The following is a 24,830-nucleotide window of genomic DNA, read 5'->3' as shown; positions in this document are numbered from 1 at the left end:
CCTGTTTATAAAGGCTGCTTGGTAATACTTTTCAGGCTGAAACTTCAGGTGGTTAGAACTTCAAATGCTCACAGGATGTGCACAAAACAGGCTTTGTGCAGGTATGGGAATCACTCAAATCTACCAGCTGTTTAGGAAATAAGTCCCTTAAAATGAGAGCAGCATTTCTGAAATCCATTACATCAAAAGCAAGTCACCAACAGATAATCTCAGTGAGTGTTCAATTATGAATTATCCAGGGTAATACGTAACAAAGGGCACAAGCAATACAGGGCTGTGTCGTTGTTGTGAAGGCAGTTTATGGCAGCATAATAATGCAAAAAAAACAAGGAAAAGTGATACATTTAAAACTAAGAGGTTTGCATGGTGTTTTCTTTAAGGCATTAGATGATTCAAGCACTGCTGTGCCATGTGGAAACACGTTTATGTTGCCACGCGAGGAACCCCAGCTCTGGGGAAGCGCAGTACGGAGGTGGCGGTGGAGGCTGGAGGCAGGCTGGCGATGGGGAAGGCAGGTCGCTGTCATGCCGCTGGACCTGGCCATCTCAAAATGCACATTTAGAACAAAGTAAATATTTTTATTTTCATAAATGCTGAACAGATGTACAATGCCCTTGTGTTTGTCCTGTTCTTGAGACTGTCTAAAGGTGTGTAGTGACCTGTTAGGGGACACCAAAAGCGATGATAGCACTGATCAAAGAGACTGGCTTGGAGCATGATAGAAATGCCTTGAGTCTTGTTCCGTAGAAGCATTCTGGGCTCTTTTGTGTCCTCATCATCTGCAGTTGCTTTTCTTCCATTCCGGCAAACTGATTTTGATCACATTTGGGTTGAGTGCAGTTGCTGGTGTGATTTATTAGTATTTTGCAGACCAAAAATACAGCCATGATGACACATATGTATGTATGGGGAGAACAAGCTGCAAGTCTCTAGATGGAAATTTGAAGAACTAATCACAACTTGTAAATCTTCCCATTTCCACATATTACCTTTCTGTATTGTTTCACTCTCCTTGCCAACATCTGTACTACCAGAGAATAAGCAGTGCCTTTTCCTTTTCAAAACAACCCTTCCTTCATTGAAAGAAGATGCACGGTTACAAGCGAAAAGCTGCAGGAATGAGGAAGAAACCATTTTAAATACTTATATTTTCCCCTTCCAGTCTATGAAGAAACAATTGCTCTATGTCAAAGGTAACATCAAGATTAGTTTTATATAGGTGGCTTCAATTGGCACCAACTGGAACAAAACCAGTACTAGTAAAAAAAACCACCACAGTACTATTGAAAAAAAAAAAAAAGAGAAAGGGAAAGAGATGGTATCAAATCCCAAGTTCACGCTGTAGGGAGCGGCACAGTGTCAGCAGAGGTCTGAGGCTCAGGCACAGCGTATCCCAGCAGCAATTGCCCATCACTCCTCAGCAGAGATGGAAACGACCAAGGTCGTTCCTCACAGGGGAACGCAGTTCCATTGCCTGCTGTGAACTTGCTGGTGGGTTACATTTATTGGCTCTTCCTGGCACATACAAATTGTTAATATGCTTTCAAAACTTTCCCTTCTTAATTCCCTGCTCTTTTCTTAAAAACTTAAAAGCAATTAGTAAAAAGCATAAACGTTGGAGACTTCTATATATGTTTAAGTAGATACACTGATTCTGCAGTACAGATTTTATAGATATAACATATATACATAGAACATACGCACATGCATACCAGTCTGTTCTAATATATATGCAATTTATAGCTTTCAATTTAACGGTAATGCTAGGAATATAGAAGGCAGTACTTTAAAACTAATATACACAAATATACATGCATGTTATGATAAATTATATTTAATAATAGGTTAGTGCTTTCCTGGATTGTAATCATCTAAAAATTTTCCTACTGCAAATCATTACTTTAAGAAATAGGGCATTAAGTTTGATTCTCTTTGAGGCCACTTAAGATATAGGTCTGTGAGTGTTAGATAACACTTTCCTGAAAGGACTCCACATCATGAGGAATTTAATCTTTCTCATTCTTTAATCCAAAACTGTTTCACTAAACACATGTAAAGATATTTTTGTGCTTGTTTTGTTCACTATTTCATTCTTAAACTTAGCATGGTAAGACTTGCATGCTGTCCACCAACTGAACATTTTTTTGGCATTTATTTAGGACCTTTCATGTTTGAAGATTTTTATCTGAGGTCCTAAAACTGAATTATAAATGTCAAATTATGCAACATCCAGGTTAGTGATTGTGCTGTGTTAATCATTTGACAGTTTTTTGAATCAATGACTTTGACTTCTCATGTGTTGACAACACCCAATGTTACTGGCAGTATGTGCCAGAAGCAAAGGATTGTCTTATGCACCTACAAATTAACATCTGTGGTTCCTAAAAATGAGGCACCTGATAGTGGCAGAATGCCTCAGGGGCTTTTTGTTTCAAAGAAAGAGAGTTAGACACGCAGGTTCGTTACACTGTGAATGGAGTTCAGAGTGATTCACAGCAATATACGCCAACCCAAGGTACCTAAGGGAAGGCAGCACCTAGAATCAGATGTATCAGCTTAATTAAAGACTCTCCACAGTCCTGAGCGGTGAAGTTAATGCAACTGCTGCAGATAAGGGTGTGATTTATTTCATATTAAATTTAACCAGTAAAATAGTTTGAGTGAATTGTGCTGTAAAATGCTCATTTCTCAGTGTTGATGGCAAATGGAGCACCAGCTAACAAGCTGAACCGTGGATTGGTGGTGCGAGCACCTAAACACTCTCATCCCCACGACAGGAGTGCCAGGAAGAGGGAGGATGCTGCTGCCATCCAGGGGCCTCAAAGGAAGCGGGATAGAGTCAAAGGATGTGTAAAGCTTAGTGTTAATCATGCTGGTCTTGAGCTGCTGGCCCCTTCCCTGAGGATATATCAGAAAAATAATCTGAAATTTTAGTTTGGGAAGAGGGAGACTGGAACTGAATGGGTTTGTGGCTTCACAGCACAGAGACAGCTGTTCAGTTTGAATTTGTGTGTGACCTTACTGAGGGAAAAGGATGTGGAGGGCGAGTCCTGTGGAAGTTTTACAGAAAGTTGAGAAGGAAACAGAAATGATATCTGAAGGACACCTTGAGGTGGTGACAGCAGCTTGGCAGGAGAAGGCAGAGACACAAGAGTCACAACAAGACGGGATCTCAGAGTATGACTGACTGTTAAAAGGCAGCTGGCAGGTCAAGAAAGATTAGGAAGGAGTATTGTATTTTAGCTTCAGCTAAAAAGCCGTTACTAGAGATATTGGCTGTTAGATTAGATTGCGTTGCTAGATCTGGCCAGTCACACTAGAATTGTTATAGAAAGTCAGTGCCTTGAAGAGAAACCAGGAGAGAGAGGTACCGTACTTTTATTACAAGGTGTCAGAGGTGAGGCTTGGTGTGTTATCTCAGTGCGGCCCCCTAAAAGCAAGGTAGCACAGTGTTCACAGACTTCATGCTGTCGAAAAAAACAATGCTTTTGCATTACACAGGCTTTCTACACCTAGTTTTAGTTAGTTTATTAGAGTTAGGTAATAGGGGGAAGAAACCTAGAAAAAGATAAATACAGGGTTAGTTACAACTAGGTCCCTTGATTTGTGTAGTAACTTAGAAACAGTAACAAGTCAAACCCCTGAGTTTACTGGAAAAGTTATGGGAATAATTATACATTTTTTCCCTCTTTAAAAAATGTTTTGGAAGTACACAAACATAATATTTTGGTAATCTTTGCCCAGATTTAGCTACCTGTGCAATAATGTTTTAGCACTGTGAGAGGCAATGACAGTACACAGGTGTTAAATTCTTAGTCTCTTCAAAATTATGTTCTTTTAAACTTACTCTATAGTGTTTTAATTGATGTAGCTTATAAAAATGAATATTCCAATAATAATAATAAGCCTATTATTTCTTGTAAAACCTGAGCTACCTTTGGAAGTAAGAGATGTGAGGTATAGTAATCCAGTGACATTTCTGCTCACAGATTTCTAAGAATTTTTACATTAACACAATTGCGGAGAAATCAAAATTAAAACTATTTGCGTAACAAAACTGTGCAAGCTCCTGTGATTTACAGGAGCGAATGTCAGAGGTGCCTAGTGCGTTGCTGAGCACGGAAAAATTGATGCTATTATATTAAAGGACAACACTTTGGTTGTTTTAGTTTCTTATAGCTCGAGAAAGTTACGACATTCTAGCACTTAATATCAAATCTGCTTTAAAGCTTATGTCATTAAAAAGATGAACTTTGTCTTCAAAGGCGAGCCTGTTCTTTAAGGTGTTAATCGTATTCCTCCTCCTGTTGCTGACTGCTGGGCAAGCGCCTTGTCTGACCCGTTCCGGGATCCTAATTCTCCTTTGCACTAATCGATCTTTGCCTGAGGGGAGGTCCCTGGCTGGCTATGTGTCCTGTGGTTGTTCATCAGAGAGCCCTGATTTTCATCTGTAGGTGTGGTAGGTAGAGAGTTTTCTCACCCTGTGGGTAAGTAAGTGAGACGCAAACATTTTCTGTGCTGATGAAGCTGAGACCTGGTGAAGGTTTTTCATGGGGGAAGGAGAAAGAAGGGGCAGGTGCCTGTGCCCGGCAGTCACACCGGTGGCAGTAAATGCTCCATTCATGCTCCTGCATAAGGTGGGGGAATTTCCTGGGCAGGGGAAGGTACCAGAGCTTTTCTCTGAGATCTCCAGCACTGTGCGATTCAATACACCAAAGTCCATTAAGCTTAAGGGAAGCTGGTCTCCAAAACCGTAGGATGTCAGTGGTGAGGGCTGAGTGCCCCTCTGGGGACCCCATTTCCTCATCCCCTGCTGTTGGGGGAAATGGTCAGCCAGTGATCTGGCAACTTGGTGTGTATCGTGCTGGATTTACTCTTCAGTACAAAGGTCAAGGCATGAAGAAACTTTATTTAAATAATATTGGTTTATTAGCCTCATCTGTGTTTCTAAAGTTGTGGTTTCAGCACTGTAAAGGCAAGCGTCTATCCCTTGGCTTACTTTTCACAGAATCACAGAATGTTAGGGATTGGAAGGGACCTCGAAAGATCATCTAGTCCAATCCCCCTGCCGGAGCAGGATTGCCTAGACCATATCACACAGGAACGCGTCCAGGCGGGTTTTGAATGTCTCCAGAGAAGGAGACTCCACAACCTCTCTGGGCAGCCTGTTCCAGTGTTCGGTCACCCTCACCGTAAAGAAGTTTTTCCTCATATTTATGTGGAACCTCCTGTGTTCCAGCTTGCACCCATTGCCCCTTGTCCTGTCAAGGGATGTCACTGAGAAGAGCCTGGCTCCATCTTCATGACACTTGCCCTTTACATATTTATAAACATTAATGAGGTCACCCCTCAGTCTCCTCTTCTCTAAGCTAAAGAGACCCAGCTCCCTCAGCCTCTCCTCATAAGGGAGATGTTCCACCCCTTTAATCATCTTCGTGGCTCTGCGCTGGACTCTCTCTAGCAGTTCCCTGTCCTTCTTGAACTGAGGGGCCCAGAACTGGACACAATACTCCAGATGCGGCCTCACCAGGGCAGAGTAGAGGGGGAGGAGAACCTCTCTCGACCTGCTGACCACACCCCTTCTAATACACCCCAGGATGCCATTGGCCTTCTTGGCCACAAGGGCACACTGCTGGCTCATGGTCATCCTGCTGTCCACTAGGACCCCCAGGTCCCTTTCCCCTACGCTGCTCTCCAACAGGTCTGTCCCCAACTTGTACTGGTACATGGGGTTGTTCTTGCCCAGATGCAGGACTCTACACTTGCCCTTGTCATATTTCATTAAATTTCTCCCCGCCCAACTCTCCAGCCTGTCCAGGTCTCTCTGAATGACTGCGCAGCCTTCCCGTGTGTCAGCCACTCCTCCCAGTTTGGTGTCATCAGCGAACTTGCTGACAGCGCACTCTAATCCCTCATCCAAGTCAGTAATGAATATATTGAATAGTACTGGTCCCAGTACTGACCCTTGCGGGACTCCGCTAGACACAGGCCTCCAACTGGACTCAGTCCCATTGACCACCACTCTCTGGCTTCTTCCCTTCAGCCAGTTCACAATCCACCTCACTACCCGATCATCCAGACCACACTTCCTTGGTTTAGCTGTGAGGATGCTGTGGGAGACCGTGTCAAATGCTCTACTGAAATCAAGGTAGACCACATCCACAGCTTTACCATCATCTATCCACCGGGTTACGTCCTCATAAAAGGCTATCAAGTTGGTTAAGCATGACTTCCCGTTGGTGAAGCCATGCTGAGTGCCCCTAATGATCCCCCTATCCTTGATGTGCCTAGAGACAGCACCAAGGACAAGTTGTTTTCACTTAGTATTATAGATGAATAGCAGGTTTACATTTTGAAATAAACCTTTTTTCTTTTGTAAAATCAACTGCTTAGACAGGAGAATTCCTGACTTCCCAATTAAGCAATTTATCTAAAAGACATCTTTTTTCCCTTCCCTTTAGAGCACTAAACACTTACTCAGCTTGAAAGCCGCATCAGTCTGCCAGTGTGGGATTACCGCCATGAGCATTTCTCTTCATATTTGCTGCAGAGATGACCTGCAGACATGAGCATCATGTTAAAAAATAGCTTTTATAATTCCTTGTGCACGATAACTGCAAGCCAAAACCTGCTTCCCTTTTCCTTTATTTCTTCTTACTGGCTAGAGGAGGGGAGCAGTTGCGAGACCTGGCGCCCCCTCCCTGATGGCCCATCCAGCCCCTCGCCCAGCGCCGCAGCCTCCTCGGGCTTGGCAGTTGCTGGCTTTGCTTTGTGGCTGCGGTGGGGTCTGGCTTTGCCATGTCCCCGTCTCCATGTGCACCGTGGGAGCATCGGCACATGTGGTTCCCTCTGTGTTCAACACTACGGGCTGTTCATGAGCACACATGACCTGGCGTCGTAAAACCTGATCTGAGGCTGGTCCCACTGAACAGCAGGGAAGACTTCAGGCTCACTTCAGCTTTTTGGATAAATCTAGGGCAGAGAGGAGACTTTTTATTTTTTTATTTAACCTGTTTGCCTCTTGTCAGTATAAATAAGTTCGGGCATGTTCTGAGGTTACCATCGCAGCTCCTGAACACCGAAAGGAATCAAACTCCCAAAGCTTTTGAGCTTTCCCATCACTCACATTTTACCCTTACAAGCAAATCCAGTGTGTGTGGCGCTGAGCAGCACGGTAGTCTGTGTATTCAATCTCTGTCCTAACCTTGCTGCTCCGTGAGGTTGGAAGGAAATTGCTGTGCTTCTGCGTTGGCCCCTTGTGGGACGTATTAGTTTCTGCTGCTTGTGAGGATCCTTTTTCCCCCTCTCCTGCTAATCCAAACCCATAAAAGCATCTTAGCAGTGCTGGGATGATTGACTAAAGGTTTTCCTGCTGTAATTTATACACATATCAATAATGACTTAACTGACCTTTTTTTTTGAACAGGACACAATGTCTAATGGCTGAAGATAAAAACTGGAAAATTGGAGTTTTGGGGGTAGGCTCACAAGCTGTGTTACCTCTGGCAGTAACAGTGGTCATCCAGGGAGAGATCCTGCTCCTGTTTATTTACGGTGAGCTTTTCCATGGTGTTAAGGCAAACTCTTTTGGTTAACTGTTTCACTTTCGGAGGTGGGAGGAAACTTCCTGCTGACTTGCCACGCTGACCCAGCTGGCCTGAAGGTCAGAGTAACCTTTGCACTGTGGCGAGGGGAGCTGAGACCTCTCGTTTTCTTTCCCTTTGTGCTGTAGTGGAAGGGATTTGTGGCTTTGCGTTTCCTTCTGGGTGTGAGTATTTGTAGGTTGTTTGCATGAGAGAGTCATGAGCAAGTGAACAACCACGGCAAAAAAGAGATTATGTCCAGCCGCTGGACAGACTGGAGGGAATTGACTCTGGCTTAGTCCCTGCGTTGCTCTGTTGGGCGAAGACTGAGGCAGCAGTATTTTTTGGGGGAAAGAAAGGAAAAAGAGAAAGGATGACAAGTGGCAGGAAAAGACTGAGTAACAAGAAGAGGAAGAAAAGTGAATCTCTCAGAGCTACTCTGGTGACCTCAGGAGGCACGTCCACATCATACATATCTTGCTTGTGTCTGCACCTGTTAGGCTCAGTTTGATTTTTGCTTTCAACCCTGATGTGATAAGACTGTGCTCATGCAAGAAGTATTTCCAACTAATTTTTCACACAAAAGTATCTGACTTCTGGTAGTCAATACAACCAAGGATTTGTCCGTTTAAAGACCAAATACATGCTACCCATGACTCTCTTTCCCTGTGATAGTTTTTGAGCTATGAATTCCCCACAGTTGCCTTCAGTAAAATCTCAGTTTACATCCATGAGTACATTTTTTTGGTATAGATTTAGCCTGGAGTTTGAAAAATCTCAGTTTCATAATTCAACAGCTGTAATGTGTTTTCTGTGAACACTAGTGTCTCTGAAACTTGATTATGCAGATATTTGCAGAGGACGAACAAAAGCTCAGAGAAAACAAATCCATAAAATAATTAAGGAAATATTGGTGTTTTTCTATTTTTACAGTATCTGTTCCTCTCTGCTCTTTGGCAATATTTTATAGTTTCAAAGAACCTTACCAGCATCATCAGAATTATGACACAAAGCACTGTTCAGATCTGTGAACCCTTAAGGAATGAAGAAAAACAATTTTAGATGGCCATTGAATTTAGGCCCCTTGGTTATTGGTGGGCAGCTGTGGTTTTCAATATCTAGTACTAAATACCAAGTCATTGACTTAGTGGTTATGCTGTGAAAAATATGTATTTCATGAATTCTAACTAAACAGCTCTTTTTTCTTTTTCTCTCCTTCTGTAAAAATGTTGGATTTTTCAGTTGTTTTTTCACATACACGTTGCCTTGAAATTCTGTACGGTCACTGTACCACAGAATCACAGAATGGTTAAGGGTTGGAAGGGACCTCTGGAGATCATGTAGTCCAACCCCCTGCCAAAGCAGGTTCACCTAGAGCATGTTGCACGGGGTTGTGTCCAGGCGGGTTTTGAATATCTCCAGAGAAGGAGACCCCACACCCTCCCTGGGCAGCCTGTTCCACTGCTCTGCCACCCTCAAAGTAAAGAAGTTCCTCCTCATATTCAGATGGAATTTCCCATGTTTCAGCTTGTGCCCGTTGCCCCTTTTCCTGTCACTGGGCACCACTGAGAAGAGTCTAGTCCCCTCGTCTTGACACCCACGCCTAAGGTATTTGTAAGTGTTGATAAGATCCCCTCTCAGTCTTCTCTTCTCCAAGCTGAACAGACCCAGCTCTCTCAGCCTCTCCTCATAACAGAGATGCTCCAGTCCTTTGATCATCTTTGTAGCCTTTCACTGTACTCTCTCCAGTAATTCCTTATCTTTCTTGAACTGGGGGGCCCAGATCCTGGGCAATCCTGAGGCAGACCAGTTAAATTTGGATTGACCTTCAGAGACGTTGAGTCAAGCTGTTTGTGTATCCAAAGCACCAGCTGAAGCCCCAGGCGGGGCTGCAGTTACGGTGGTCTGAGTCAAGGATTCAGCTGAGCCCTGCCAACTTGTGAAAGTCAAGCAGTGGGGAACCACGTTAGGTCGTGAGAGAGAACATGGGAGCCCTTCTCTATTTTATGTGATAGCTTTGGAAGTGAGAGACGTGTTTTCTACCTGGCCTTGTGTTCCTAGTACAGCTCTGTAATTTTTTGTACTGGATTGGTGCTGCACAAAATAAGTGTATTTATAGTCTCAGGCAATGTTCAGAATGAGTGTTATGCATAAAAGTGCTTGCTGGAGTAACTCTCCTGATGCCGCAGGAGAGCTGGGCCAATAGAGAATTTGGGTCACCATACCTAAGAAGATTTCTGTAATTAAAACAGCTTTTATAGAGCATATTTGCATTTTTACATGGAATATTTGAAAAAGCTTTTAAGGTTCAACCAATATATCCCCTTTCTTCCTGAAACATATTTTTATATCTCCAGATCTAAAGCTGAAAATCATTTAGCACCAAATTATGATCAAGAAAAAAATCATCATTGCAGGATTTTCAAAAACCTATTTCTCAGTTTGAGAAAGATTTATAAACTTTTTTTTTACTGCATGTGTCACCTTTGTACTGTATGTACAAAGCCCTATGAAGTAAAGCTGGCATGGGTTACATGCCGTGGAAATAAAAAAGAAAGAGTTTGAATGAAAAAAACATCTGAGACTCAAGATTTTTATGTTCCATTTTTAAACTGTAATCAAAAAAGTACTGTATGCTCTCATTTGATGAATGCTGCACATACTGCAGAAAAAATGCATTGCAAGATTTTGGAAAAGTGCCTGCAACTGATGCAGTGTTTTTTGGACAGAATTTTATTTTTTGTGGTACAGTATTTTTACAAACACTAATAATTCTCAAGCCGCCTTCTTGCTCAGCTCAATTATTTTTTGAAGAGCAATGCAATGTGCTCATTATTTTCCAGCATTTCTTTTGTATTGTTACTGTGGAGAAAGCAGACAGTATGTATCTGAAACCTTGCAGATCAGTGTTTAATGATTTCTAGATTTAGAGCAAAGAAATTACAGTTTAGCACAAATCTTGGCTTCTATTTAATAATTGCCTATGTGATCATGCACACTTACACAATTAGCATTTATATTTTAACTTTTTAAATTAAAATGTTGAATACCTGCCAGTATAGACTATTTAGAGTAGTATGCGATAATGTAAGAGTTCTCTAGAATAGTACTATGAATGTTTGACAGAGTCTCATAATGCCAAAGTTTAAATTCTTGAATAGCTACAATTCTCCTGTAGAAAGTGCAATGTAGATTAATAGACATAAAAGAAAACATGTTCCAGATGAAGCAGCTGAGTAAATATCTCATCTAAGTGGTTGATAAAGTGGCTAAATTACTGTAAACAAACAATAAAACATCTTAGAGGAAATATCTCGGAGAAGTTGCATATTGGAAGAGTAAAAAGATAAATGCAAATTATAAATATATAAAGGGAAAAAAACCCCTGGATGGCAGTTTTTCAATTTTAAGTGTAGGTTCGCTTGGCTCTCTGACTAGTAAAGTTGGTGTTCTTGAACAGTAATGACTACCCCCTCTGACAAAGAGTAGTGCAGAGCAGATGACAGTCGATAGAAGATGGATACAATCTATTTCTGCCATTAAAGACTTATAATGGCAATATTTCTGGGCATTGTGATATGAAAATGTTCAGTAAAGTAAAATGTTGAGACTGTATACATCATTAATCAATTATAAGCCAACTTAATGCATAACGGAGTGAGAAATCAGGGTCCCTAGATATTTGTTTTATTAGTGAGCCCAGTCTTGCAGAGGATTGATTCCCTGTATACCACGCAAATGGCTTTTTTTTTTCTCTTTATAATTATCTTTGATAGTGTTAGTTTCCAAGAATATACCCAGACTGGAACTGATCACACTCTACCCTTAAGGCTGAAGATGTCAAATACATGGTTTTATGCCAAAGGTACTTGTGGAAGCATCAAAGTTCTTGTCTGCCAACCAGTAGCTAAATGCCATCAGCAGCAGAGACAGCTGGGAGTTCTCAAGACGTAGCTAAGGTAGAGCTGTGTTGTAAAATAGTCTTACTTACTTCACAGAGTAGAAAAAGGTGAAAATTACAAGTACTAGCAATGGCAGCAGGGTTGTCAGTAATATCCCCTCCCAGGTAACTAGTGGCAGCATGGAAGGGATGGAAGAATTTGTGTCTTGTGGCATTGTACCTTACTTTGTGCTAACTTTTTCTCTTTTTAGTGTATTTTTCATCCTGCTTCCAGTGGAGAACTCTCATGTAGATCAAAAGGTAGTGGTAATGAGCTGAACCGGTGAAGCTTTCAGAAGAAAAGGGGAGGAAAAGAGAGAAAATACTGTAACTGCTTTCAGTAGGGGGACTTGCTTGAAAATATTACATTTCTGATTCTCAGTGTTTTCTCAAAATGATGCTTAAAAAAAGATGAGAAAAAGTTTCCAAGAAAATGAAGATAGTAAGAAGTAATACTGAAATTACACTGATAACTCTTCTAAATTCAGTATAATTTTATGTCACTAATTTATTCATTATGATTTATGGAGAACATTGATGGCTACAAAAGCTAGGTAATAGACTGCTTTTATCTTTTTAATAACAGACCTAATCCCACAGTCATTATTTAATCAGAAGTTCTTTTCAGAGGTTTTCTTGCATATGTTTTCCTGAGTCAGGTCTGCGATATTTAAAATTTTCTGTAGGTGAGAATTTACATTTTCAAAAAACACATTAAAAAATGGTCAAATTCTTGCCACATGCCAACATGATGAACATTTAAGCACTATTAATTCCCTTTTGTAATGGGCACTGAGGCCAAGGAAACTTAAATGTCTTGTGCAAGGCTGCTGAGAAATTAGTGTTAAAGATGATGAGACTGTGACGATTCCTCTCTCTTTTCAATACCCAGCTGAAATATAACAATATTCAAACGAAAAAGTACTGACATAACAGTTTATAAAAACCCTAAGAAAAAAAGAGAATTAGAAGATGGAAACTCAGCAAAATGAAGGATCGCCCTATTTCGACCCATCCTTTCCACCAAATGACAACTCCCTGGTCAGCAGAGACTCATCAGGTGTCTCATGCGGGTGGAGAGCGTTTTAATCCTTAGCATAATTGCTCATTCATCCTAGTTATCTGTTGTGTGTATTACCCAATAAATAATGACTTTGTCCTCTTACGCTGTGTATATCTGACTTATAGTCTCTTTGCTCACAGTAAAAGTTGCCTGAACAATGTGACCCAGAGAAGAAGCATTGCACATCTTTATATGATCAGTCTCCGAAACCCCAGTCTTGCTCCTTTTTAAGACAAAGTGGCAAAAGTCCCATTGATTTTTAAGAGCACAGAGTCACTGGATAGGCAAGTTCTGAATTCTCATATTATAATGCAATTCTGTTATTTAAGTAAGGCAACTGCCTCTAAGATAAATCATACCTGAACATGGAAGGACCATTGGTGGGCAAAGTATATCAAAAAAACTCCAAAGTCTGAACTTGAATGGCCTCTAAAGCTTTATCTAGATTTAATATTTGCTGCCAAATTTTCAGGTGTCCTATAGACTATAGCTCAGCCTTAGGCTCTCAGAATAGGTGTAGAATAATGCTGCTAGTGTATTTCTCCCTGTTCCTGCTCCCCACAATATCACCAGCTACGTCCCTTTGCCAGGGACACAGCACCCATTAGGGAAGAGTCACTCCTGGCTCAGTTTCCTCCTGTTTGCATTCCTTAGCAAGAGCAGAGAGCTCTGCTGAGGCAGCGATGGAAGTGCAGTATTTGTGCGCAGGAGAAGCTGGAACAAAGGCCCTTTGGAATCACATACTTTTCATTTACTACTGTGTTGAGAATTGCTTATAAATGTTCCACTTTCAAATTACCACTTCCTTCTAATTTCCCGTTTTAATTTATTTTTGGTCTTCATCAATAATGGTTTTGGCAATCCAGATTATTTCACTTTATTTCCCTAGATACTTTTTATGGCTTGCATTTTTAAAAAACAATATCCCATTGAATAATGTTTAGCATTTATGCCTAGTTTTCTTGAACAAAAAAAAATCAATGGCAGTTCTAAGTTCAAAGTACTGTTTGGTTTTTTTTGTCTTTCAGCAGGATTTATGTTATTTGTATTCGCCTTTCCTAAAGAGATAGAATGATCTAAAATTTGGAGGAAATATATTCTGTAAATAAGGTATACCAGTATGAATAATTTTAAATTATCTTTGCATTGCCGAAGTAGTGCACTGATGTAGTTATGATCTTCATTGCTATGTGAAGAACAGAGTAGGGATTCAAAAAATAAGCAAGACATCTAATGAAAATCTTCCCTTTCCAACCACATTTGATTGATTCGCTTGTCTTTCAGTGAGAAATGCCATAGAGCTGGAAAATCTGTCTGGCTCTGTCTCTGTGAAGGAGTTTGAGTTATGTTTCTTAATAATGTAGCTTTATATTTAGTGGCGACTTACAAAGATTTTGCCCTTTCCCTGAAGGCAAGATGTGATCCAAGTTGCCTGATCAGATGAAAGCTGGTGGTGTTGAGTGTAATCGACATGTATCAAATGATCTTATTAGGCAACTTGATAGTACAACGTTCTTGAGGCTGACTCTAGGGCTTATTGGGTACATCATTTCTCTGTAGAATACCGAACACGCTGGAGGAATATACAGCATGTATAATGCATGCCGTAGTAGCACGCTGATGAAATGTATCAGATTTTGTATGAAATGGTCAAAATGATCAAATGGAATCAAATAGTAAAACTGGAGTAATTGTTGCAATCTGCTGTAGATACTGAGTGTAATTGATAAATAACTACTAATAACCAGAGTAGTAACAGTTTTGCTATGCATGTACTCAGAAGTAGTTTATGTTTTAAAGGGAAGTTCAAGTATGTCTGGATTCTCTGGTGAACTCAGTTAATCTGGGCTGGGTAGGAACACACAGAGGTTACACCTGCTCATCTGACTTGTGGTGACTCTGTCAGCTGCTGGAAAGGGATCACACCTGACCATGGGTTTGTGCTCTTCGTTACTTGATTTCAAAACTGTTTTTGAAAACATGTGATTGCACTGTTAATGACTACACTGAGAGCAAGCTTAGATGGTCTCTCCACTATGGCAGAAAGACTTCTTGAATGTTTAAGCACATTAAATTCACACAAAATAATGGGTGGCTTTATGATTTAGTGTAATGATAGGCAACTCCCACTGATATTTTCCTCCTTAATCCCATTTGAGTAGTTGGCTCTTGGACAATTGAGACTAGTAGCCTGCCAATGATTATGCCAATTTTAATGCCAATGTCTAAATTTTGTTTAATCACTGTGAGATTCACTTTAGGTTTCCAATCCTATAACATTTTAGTAATTGGTGACCTAACAGACATACAATACTGCAGCAGTCATTTTGATGAAGACTTTGTTGGTTAAAAGAAGACTTTTGCTATAATTAAGTGTGACTATGAAAACGGAGGACCAGCAGAGGCAGGGGAAGAAAGAAGATCTTGCTTCTGTAGATGTGTGCTGGTGGGGCAACCCAGTCTGCCAGCTAGAGGAACAGGCAGCTAGCAAGGTGTCTAAGGAGAAGCGATAATTCCCATGAGCGATCAAGGTCTTGAGCCCCTTAGAGATCAGCTGATGAGATTTACCTGTCCTCTGACTGAGGTCTCCTCTGGAGGTCTTCTAGAGCTGGAAGGGACCCAAGATAGGTCTTTTGGGAGAGTTGGAAAGGGCATATACACCTGCAGCTAAAACTGCAGCGCTGAAAGCGGTGTTTATGTGGGCATGGAGTGATAAAGCTGGACCCTTCCCATGGACTCCTGGTCCCTGAGGATGTTTCTTAGCTGGAAAAGCCCGCCTTGAAGTCTGGGATAGCAATGGAGCAGAGCTGAAGGTGTAGCCACAATGGGAAGGAATCACTGGACTCAAGTGTCATGTCATGGGTTGCTGAACGGGAAATTTGCAGAAGCCTTTCTAAAACAGATGTTTATATTAAATCCCCCCATATCTGTGAGAATTAAGAAGTTGCTAGTTTCAATGAGTAGTTTTGTTCCAAAGAAAGTCCTTAGGAAATAAAATGAAGGAGATTTTCTCATTTTTGTATTAATACTCAGATAAATATTTATAAATAGAAGCTTCTGTGTTGTAGTTTGAAGCCAGACTGTTTCTTAGATATGTGTTAGTGTCCAAATCTGTCACTATAATATCCTAAATCCTTTAATTAGGGTTTGCCATATAAGCAAAATAAAGTTTCTGCATCTGATGTTTCTTTGAGACACAGAAGATGTTTCCTTGATATCTCAGGTTATTTAAATTTTCTGCAATGCAAATTCTAGACATAGTCTTATAGAAGGCTAAATTAGCTTGAAAAACAGAGGTCATATCAAAGCTGATGTAGAGCTGTGGCTTGCTGTTTTTGGCTTTTTGTTGTTTCTAAATAAAAAAATCTTCAGAAATGAAAACTCCTTCAGTTCAAGAGTTCATACAGTAGAAATTGCTGTGAGACTTCTCTCCTATGTGGCAATAGACTTCCTTTCTTTCTTTCTTTCTCCTTCCTTTTAACATTTTTACCAAGATGTTACAATATAAAATTCCTTATAAATTAACAATATAAAGATATATTTAATTGATACACCTCTCTACATTTTCCAGAAGGAGCTGTAGCCTTTTATAGCAAGACCATCTTCCCTGTGGATGGAAAAGCTTTTCAGATTCAGGGTTGTTGGCTGTGGTATGAAACAGCATAGCTAACACGATGAAACAGTCGGGGAGTCAGCATGTGGCATGGTTTTCTTCTCCTGACAGGGTATATGCCAAAAAAATATAAAAAATTTAAAAAATGGTGCAGATGCAAGCTTTTACACTGCGTGTAAGCAAGTAGTATTCCACTGGATTCTACCACGCATGTTGTTCCAAGGAACAAAATCTGAAAGAAAAAATGCTGGTTTGGCTCATCTGATGGTCCTGAAGGTCCAAAGAAGCCGCAGTATTTCTCAGCTTGTCTAGATTTAAAGATATTTAAGGCGGGGGTGGGGGAGGGGGAACACAGATAGATTTTAATGAAAAATATTTTCAGAGCACTTGTATATTTTGCATTTAATCTTACCTTTAGAACTGCAAGTTTTCTGGTTTTGCTCTGAAATAGAAATGGATCTTTAAGTAGAAGTACTCATGCTTTGCACAACCAGATACTGTCATATTTTGCAAGCTCTTTGTGTTGAACTGAGGTCAAATTTCACATGCTAACAATGATGTAAAGATTCAGATTGTGGTGTGAAGTTGATGATCAGTAACAGCTGATTTTGGTCACCCGGTGAAGACTTTGGAAAATGTTATTATTTCAGAATAGTTCCAGCTCAAATTTAAGAATAATTTGACCAATTCTTGGAAGAAAACCCCAAGAAATGAAGAATAATTTGGCAAAGAATTTGCTGTTAATATACAGTCTTATACATAGGAATTAAATGCAATAGAATTTGTCTTGAGTCTAAAACACTTTACGTGATCCAACGAACAGGTTCAATACTGCCTTCTCTTTTAGTCTTTAAGCTGATATAAGACCAGGGAAGACTGACTAGCATTTGCTTCGTTAGTGATCCCCCGTGTGCTGCTTCTGCATTCAGATTAATGTGAATTCAAAAACTTATGCTTATCTGTTGAAGTGGAAGAAGGATAAAATACGATGTAAATACAGGTATGCAGAGAAAATCGCATGGGAGAGAACCAGCATTTGTTTCAAGCATCGATTATTCTAATAAAACTTTAAGGTGAGAATGTAAATTTTTGAAGACTTAGAGATTAAAATGCTGTAAAAATTAAACTCTTTGCTCTACAAGGAATAAGGAATCTCAAAGCTGGTTTTGTAACTCAAACTTGACAGCCTGCCCCCCGCAACTTAAAGCAATGGGGGATGTTGAGACATTTTAAGAGTAAACAAATAAATATTCATTCTCTTTCCATCTCTCTAATTTGTTACAGTTTGTAGGATTAAACAGGTGAGCAGCAGAAGGCTTACAGGCTTTTCCAGAAAAGGAGCAGAAGGGTTGCAGGCAAAAACCTCTTTGCAGCTTTGAAAATGTCACGTACCTTTTAAAGAAGAGACAGTCTTATTAAAGTTTATTTTACTGAAAATGGTGATAAAACACCTAACGTGCAGTGTGTGATGCAGCTAGTTTTGACATTAAAGATTCAAAACAAATTCAAAATTCCATGAAATTGGAATGTGTAAATCCAAGTGCTTTACAAACTGTTAAAAGACTGACATTTTCCTTCCTCTGTCTGGGACTGTCAGAAGTTTCTGAATCTGACTTCTAAAATTCTTGTTACTGCCTTACAGCAGTGTTCGCAAATAGAGTCACCTCCTGGGAGTCTCTCTGAGGATTTTTCTTGGAGCTAAAAATGATGTTTTCTTTAGATTCAATCCCATGGTAGCCCTGGAGATATTTTTTGTTAGTTTCTCATCGGAAACTGGAGACTTAAAAAGCTAGAAACAACACTTAGAATTCCTCTTCTAAAAATGAAGTAATTTCCAGCTTCCAATGAGGAATTAACTTCAGTATTGGATGAATTTGGTCTAATTTTTACCCTTGAGCTGGCTACTCAAGATGGCCCAAGTAGGTTTATGACAGGAGCAGTTGCTGGTGCTCCCTGCAGCTGTATGAACTTCAGCCAACGCACTACATCGCGCTGCAACCCTGTGCAGCTACCTGTTGTCTCTGTTGGGTGTCAGTTGAAGAGCCTTGGTCTAATTCTTGGTGTACAGTGAATGAATTAGTTTATTTGAGAAGTAAATAAAGTCTAAGAAGAATTGAAAAAATGAGCACCTGTGCATTGATCTGGAGTTTGCTCTTCTGTGATAAGAAAGTGCATGTAGGTTAGTTTTGGAAAAGGAGGAACCCCCTAAGCCTGGCACTGTGTCGGTATATGCAGTGAAATGCTGGTTGAAATACTCCATCAGAAGTAGCAAAAATTTTCAACAGCAACAGGATTTGTGTAGAAGCAGCTAATATAGCCATGGCTGTAATGGACATGTTTTGGGGCAGACCTGTGTTACTACTGACTAGCTGTCCAGGGAGGCAAAATTGAAGGCATATTTCTTGAGCTGCTTAATAATGACATATGCATAATCTTTAATAAGCTATTAAGTAGAAAGGTGCCTGCATTTACAGCCTTAACAGATACTGCAAAACTGTGCTCTGGACTATCTGCTTATGTAGCACAGACAGGCTGAGCCGGAGGCAGACAGGAACCGCAGGCACACAAATCCCCCCAGCATTTGAATATATGCAAATAATGCATTAGCGTTCCATAAGGAATTTTTGATGGAATTAGCATCCAGGTCACCAAACTGCATTTTTTTTTGTCCCAGGCTGATCTGCTTGTGGAGAAGAGAGGTCGCTCACACCATTGCCACCCTCACGCTGCTCTGTGGAAGGCTATCTTTAGTGATTACAACTTTCATGTCTTTAATTACTGAGATACTTTAATTCTCTCTGATACAAAATGAACTTAAGGCTCTGTGGATTCTTATCGTGATTTTTTTTTAAAAGAGGTTTCATAACGAAGCCTGAAATTTAGTTCACTTCCTAGAAGTTGCCAACTGTCAGTGACTTTGGGCCTGATTTTGACTAAAACAGTTCATGACTTTCTGGGAAACCACATGAAAATTTGAGGGTTTGGAGGAGTTCCCTCATACTCATTATTTCATGTCAGAAGGGAAAGCCCAGGATATTAATTTTTTCAGGTTACTATTATTTTTTATCCCAAGTCAATAATTGCTTCAGTCCACAAGGGCCCTCCAAAAGAGGCAGTCTGTATCTTCATGCTAAACAGAAAAAAATGGCAAAGAAAATATACATACAGAGAGGAAAGTGATTTATGAAGATTATAAGTGGATTGATGGTGAGGCCAAAAATACTGCTGAGCTGCATACACTACTTTTTCTCCTGTCTTCTCCAGTCCAAAACCTTCACTGAGCCTGACTGTCTCTTGACTCAGAGGGGTTTAAGCAGTATTGATGTTTATTGTATATAAATACATTGAAATATAACAGCATTATATTGACAGCTGTCTAATTTAAATAGGACTCATTGGTTATTGTGCCTTATTGTAGCGACACAGACACATACCGTTCAAGTTAGATGTAGGATGCCACAGTAACGGGCACTGCACATGAAAAAAGAAAGACATGGTCCCTGCTCCTGAAGAACTTGCCATCAAAGACAAGAGGTGTAGGACTGAGCTGCCTAGACATGGTGTCATTTAGGATAGCCTTGGTATCTGAAATATCACTTTGGTTGGCACATATGATGCGGTACCTGCAGGAGACCCATGTCCTTCTGGGGCATTAGCTATAGGGCAACCATGAAACCCTGAAGCATATAAAATGACCCTACAGACATATTTAAACACCAGATTTATTCCAGAGATGTCCTATGTACACACTTAGAGAGAGGTGTTTGCAAGAAAACAGACATCATCTAAATACAGAAGTAGCGTAACTATTGTAAAGGTTCTAGTAGGTGTTACTACAAGGTAAAGTTTTAAAGAACATGTCCTTCAAACGTAGCTTTTTAGATGTTTATAGGGAGCTGTCTGGCAAGGGAGACAGTACTAATTTATGTGCAGAGTCATAATGCATATAAGCAAAAAGATTTTCCTAAATGCAGTTGAGTGGCATTATCATGTAGGCCAACTAATGCAAAATAACAATCTGATTATCTTCCTTTTGTCTTGCGGCATTCAGTATTGATCTAACACCAAAGTAGGAGCCAGATAAAGAACAGCACTGAGTTAAGTGACTAGAGTAACTCATCCTCTTAGTTAAGCATTTCAAAAAAGAAAAAAATGCTTATCTGGAGTCAAAGCTGCCACCGTCTGTAAATTGCTTAAAGAAATGTCCTTGGTGCAACCCTTAGAAGCATGTACTTAATTTTACTTAAAATATGGATGCTTTGCTTTGAAATGCAAAGAACATGTCACAGCATAAAAGTAATTTTAGAACAGCACAGTTAAAGGTACCCAGATATTCTTTATTTTGCTGTGGTCAGCAATGATATTATACTCTGCACCCCTGTTGCACCTGCCAGGCAAAATAGAGAAACAGTGATGCGTAAGCTTGCTGGAAAATGTCAAGAAATGGATATTTAAATTACTAAGGTATTTTCAGTGCTTTCCTTTGAAGGTCTTGCTTTAGGAGGGAAATCTGGGCTTCCTAAGGTACTTGAGAAGAGGGAATAATCAAAATTTTGCATGGAGTGAGGGACTATCTACAGCTAGCTAATGGAGTATATTAGGCAAAAAGGGTTTTCCTTGAACTTTTGCCAACCCTTTAGAGCTTGTAGGAAGAAGCATTCAGTTGCCACCCAGAGGCTTGAATCTTCTGAGGATCAGCCAGACCAGCACATTTCTCAGCAAATGAGTTTTGAAGAGGAAACACCTACAACTTCATTTTGCAGGGGCTGAAATCCTGTCTTGTGAATGACATGCCATGCTGGGTGTGCTTCAACATGAGGACCATTCCCTGTGGTGTGGGGTAGCAGGCCTACGTCCCTGCTGAGCCCCACATTGCTCCTTGAATTGGTCTGTCTCTTTGGGCTCTCAGTTTGTCCCAGTTAAGCCATTTTCTTACCTCCTGCGTGCTCCTAGTGTAGCCAAAGTTGAAGCCCAAAGACAAGTAATACAGACACATAACACATACAGGGAATGCTTTAATGATTGTGTATCACCAGAGACTACTGTTTCATGATAACTAACCAGGATTATCAATATACAAGATTTTTACTCTCTGCACTTACATGTCAGTACCATATAGGAATTAGTACAATGTTTTCTGAGATTAGAACCTAAGAAAACTGGCTGGCACTGCATCTTTTTTTTTCCTGTCAGCAGCAACAGCAGAAAAAGCAGGAGAGCATGAAAAACGTGGTCTGTGAGCCTTTTGAGGAGAGATGAAGTGGGACAAGAGGTGCCAAACCTCAGGTGTAGATAAGGTATTTCTACAGGGGTCAGCTGACAGTCTGGCACTACAACATATTATAAATCATTCCTGCCTATAAGTTAGCTACGGTTTTCAGCCACTTCTGGTGAAAGCAAAAAGTGAAAGTTACCTTACCATTTGTAAATACGTAAGAAGTTTTTCTGCAGAAATGGACATTTTCATTGCTCTCATCTTGCAATGGAAGAACAATATGGTACAATATAGTTTTCTATTTTTAATCTTTTACTTTGCTCTGATATTATGCCAGAATCTGCTGGGAAGGGAAATATAAATCTCCATGCTCTAACATATAGTCAAATAGGATTTTTGAATATGTAAATTGCAAATCTAGGTGGAACTGGAAGTTCATTAGCTCGGTTAAAGGTTGTTCTCAAGAACACTTTAATAGCCTCTAACCACTAATCTTATCACTGGTTTACACTTGCTACGTATCTGAGTGAAATTTAGGAAGGCTGAATAGGAGGAATGTGTCTTGGGTTGACAAGAGCAGTGCAGCACTGGAAAAAGAGAAGATGCAGTTTATAAATAGCTTCTGTTTACAAGGCAGAGAAGATAACCTTGGTATAGTCAACTAAAATCACCTGAAACCTTTTGAGGAAAGATGTCAGGTTTCCCCAGAGTGTTGTCCAGTCTCCCTGTGTTACAAAGCCTTTTCCATACAGCCGTTTCTGTTCCTTGCTGGGACGGGTCATCACCAATGGTGCTGGGAGGCTGATTTGCTGCCTCTCTGATATGTGGCAACTATTTTTATATTCTTAGAAGGGATGAGTAAAACTACCCAACTTCAATGTTCTGCAATCTTCATTATTTTATCTGTCTTCACCTTTTCAAAAACAAATATTCACATTATTCTGATTTTTCCTTATGTAGTGTCATAAATTTTATGCTTGGAGGCTTATGCAGTCCCATCTCCTGTAGCTAGCAGGCTTTGAAATGTGTTTAATTACTTCTGTCTTATGTCTGATAAGTTAGGTCAGGCTGCAGCACAGAGGTTCTTGGGAGTGTCAATGTTTGGTTTGGTCTGCACCAGCAGCGATGCAGAGGGACCCACGCCATGTCCTTGTCCCTCTGACCTCCCATCAGTCAACTGAAATTTTGGTCTCCTTTAGCCCACATGCTTCCCCCATCCAACCTCTGTCCACTCCTGTTGTGTTGGGTAGGCATGGACATGTGTGGTGAAAAACAGAGGCAAAGGAGTGTACCAGAGCAGGCTGTTAACGGAGAGATAAAAATAGTATCTGTACTTTATGTCATCTAAAATGAAACAGTTGAACATCCCTGGACCAAGATGTTTAATTTTATTGCAGTTGTATAGTAATCTATGCCCTCCAAGACACGTTAATGCACCGTGAAAGCTTTCATTTTGATGCCACCAGCCAGACTTCTCTCCTAAGGGCTGGGTTCCTAGGCTGTGCTATAAAGAAAAAGAGAGGGAGAATGAAAGAGAGGTTTAAAACACTTTTTTAAAGACTGCTGTCCTGTGAAACTTTAAGGGATTATAAACCATGTCAGTAGCTACTGAAATCTTTAGTCATGAGTAGTTTTTACAGAAAATGTCAGAAAAACATCACAGAATGTGCTAACTGTAGCTTTCTCTTACCACATGATCCTGAGTGTACGTGCAAGTGTTAAAAAGTATTTCCAAAGAAAAACTGGCAGCAGAACATCTAGCATTTTCAGCATAAAATATATATTTCTTTTGATGTGGATCATGTGTTAGCAAGGAGAGATAATGAGAAAATAGGATATTGATTCAATGTCATATCATGTATAATTCTTTTATAAATAATTTTCATCAGATAGACTAATTTAACACACTTTGTTGGCATTACCTGTTGCTGCTATAGTATATGCTTGCAGCTGTAATTTCAGGTCCTTAATGTTTACTCTGCTACCCTCTGCTTTGGTGTTATTAAATCTTGCCTGATCATTTCAAAAAGTTATCCAAAATTTTTTATTCCCATTTTCATACTATTCCTGTTTTTGCACAGTTTATGACAAGCTCATCTAATATTACATGTGAAATCATAAAGCATATGTGGTTTTGCTAAAAATTGTGCCAGTAATCGTGTCCAGTACTTCGAATGTAGATCCCTTGTCTAGCAGGGATGTGACCAGACTAGGGATATAAAAGCCTACTGTCTTTGAGTTAGAGCATTCAAAAGTCATTTGGGCAAAACACCTAGGAGAGAGCACAACCCATTGTACAGGTGAGCACTCCATAAAAGCACTTGCTGTATGTAAGCTGAGACACTAAAGAAACACTCAAGAAAAATTTGAATTATTTATTTCCTCATGTTATCCTTTAAAAGCACTTTGAGATCACTCCAAAACACTCCTGTCAGCACATAGTAATCTCAGACACAGAAGGAGATGAAAGACATACTACTTGGGAGAGGCTTTGGAGAATGGAAGTGCGGGTGACTATTGCTTAAATGGGCCAGCACTGTCTTTCTCTAGTTCTTTAGACACTGTGATAGGACTGAGACATTTATTTTAATTTTGTGAACAGTTTTGCCTTCAAAATCCCCAGGCCTTAGTGATCACCACATGACACTGCCCAGCTTTGATCCACGCAGAGAACTTGTCTGTCCTCAAAATGGGGCTCAGCTGCGCAGTTAGCTCCAACCCTTTCATCCTGGTTGGAGGAGCTAAGGGAGAGTGCGTGTCCGTGCCCCAAATGGATGTGAAAGTGCATAGATCACCCCCCATTTTCTTCCAAGAGAGACAGGACAGGCAGCATCACAGACCCTGAAATGACAGAAGTTATTTCCCTTCCTGGCACAGAGCCATGGTGCAGGCAGCCCCTCATCCCTTGTGCCTTTTTCAGTTCAGCCTCCTTACTGAGTAACTTAAAACAATTCTCTGAAAAATGTGAAAACAGACCTGCAGTTTTACTCCCCTCTAGGTGTCTGCTGGGGCTGTGCAGTGTTCCCTCTGGATCTGGCCATCAGGCTCAAAAGGCAATGAAACGCTCTGTCAAAGGTCACCCTGAAGGGTCGTTCTTGCAGTTTGTTGTGTAGGTGGTCAAGATTTGTGGCAGCATTTCTTCGCCTAAGTACAGAGTCCCTTACCTTGCTTTGGTGCTACCAATGTGTGAGGGTGCACTCAGGTCTCTGTCACCGAGCTGTCTTCATGGCTTCTTTGTTCCTTTTCATCTGCTTTATACTACCATTTATTTTCTTCCTTAAAAAGATAAAAGGAGTAGATGAGACAATTTATTCCTACAATATTTTTAGATTTCTCTGTCATTTTAAATAAAAAGCAAATGAAGAGGATGAAACTCTGGGAGAGTAAGTTGGGTGTAAATGTTTATTGCAAATAAG

The sequence above is a fragment of the Nyctibius grandis genome, chromosome 9, assembly GCF_013368605.1.
Source record: "Nyctibius grandis isolate bNycGra1 chromosome 9, bNycGra1.pri, whole genome shotgun sequence".
Taxonomy (NCBI): Eukaryota; Metazoa; Chordata; class Aves; order Nyctibiiformes; family Nyctibiidae; genus Nyctibius; species Nyctibius grandis.
The sequence above is the reverse complement of the archived record's forward strand: the minus strand, read 5'-3'. Positions refer to the sequence as shown.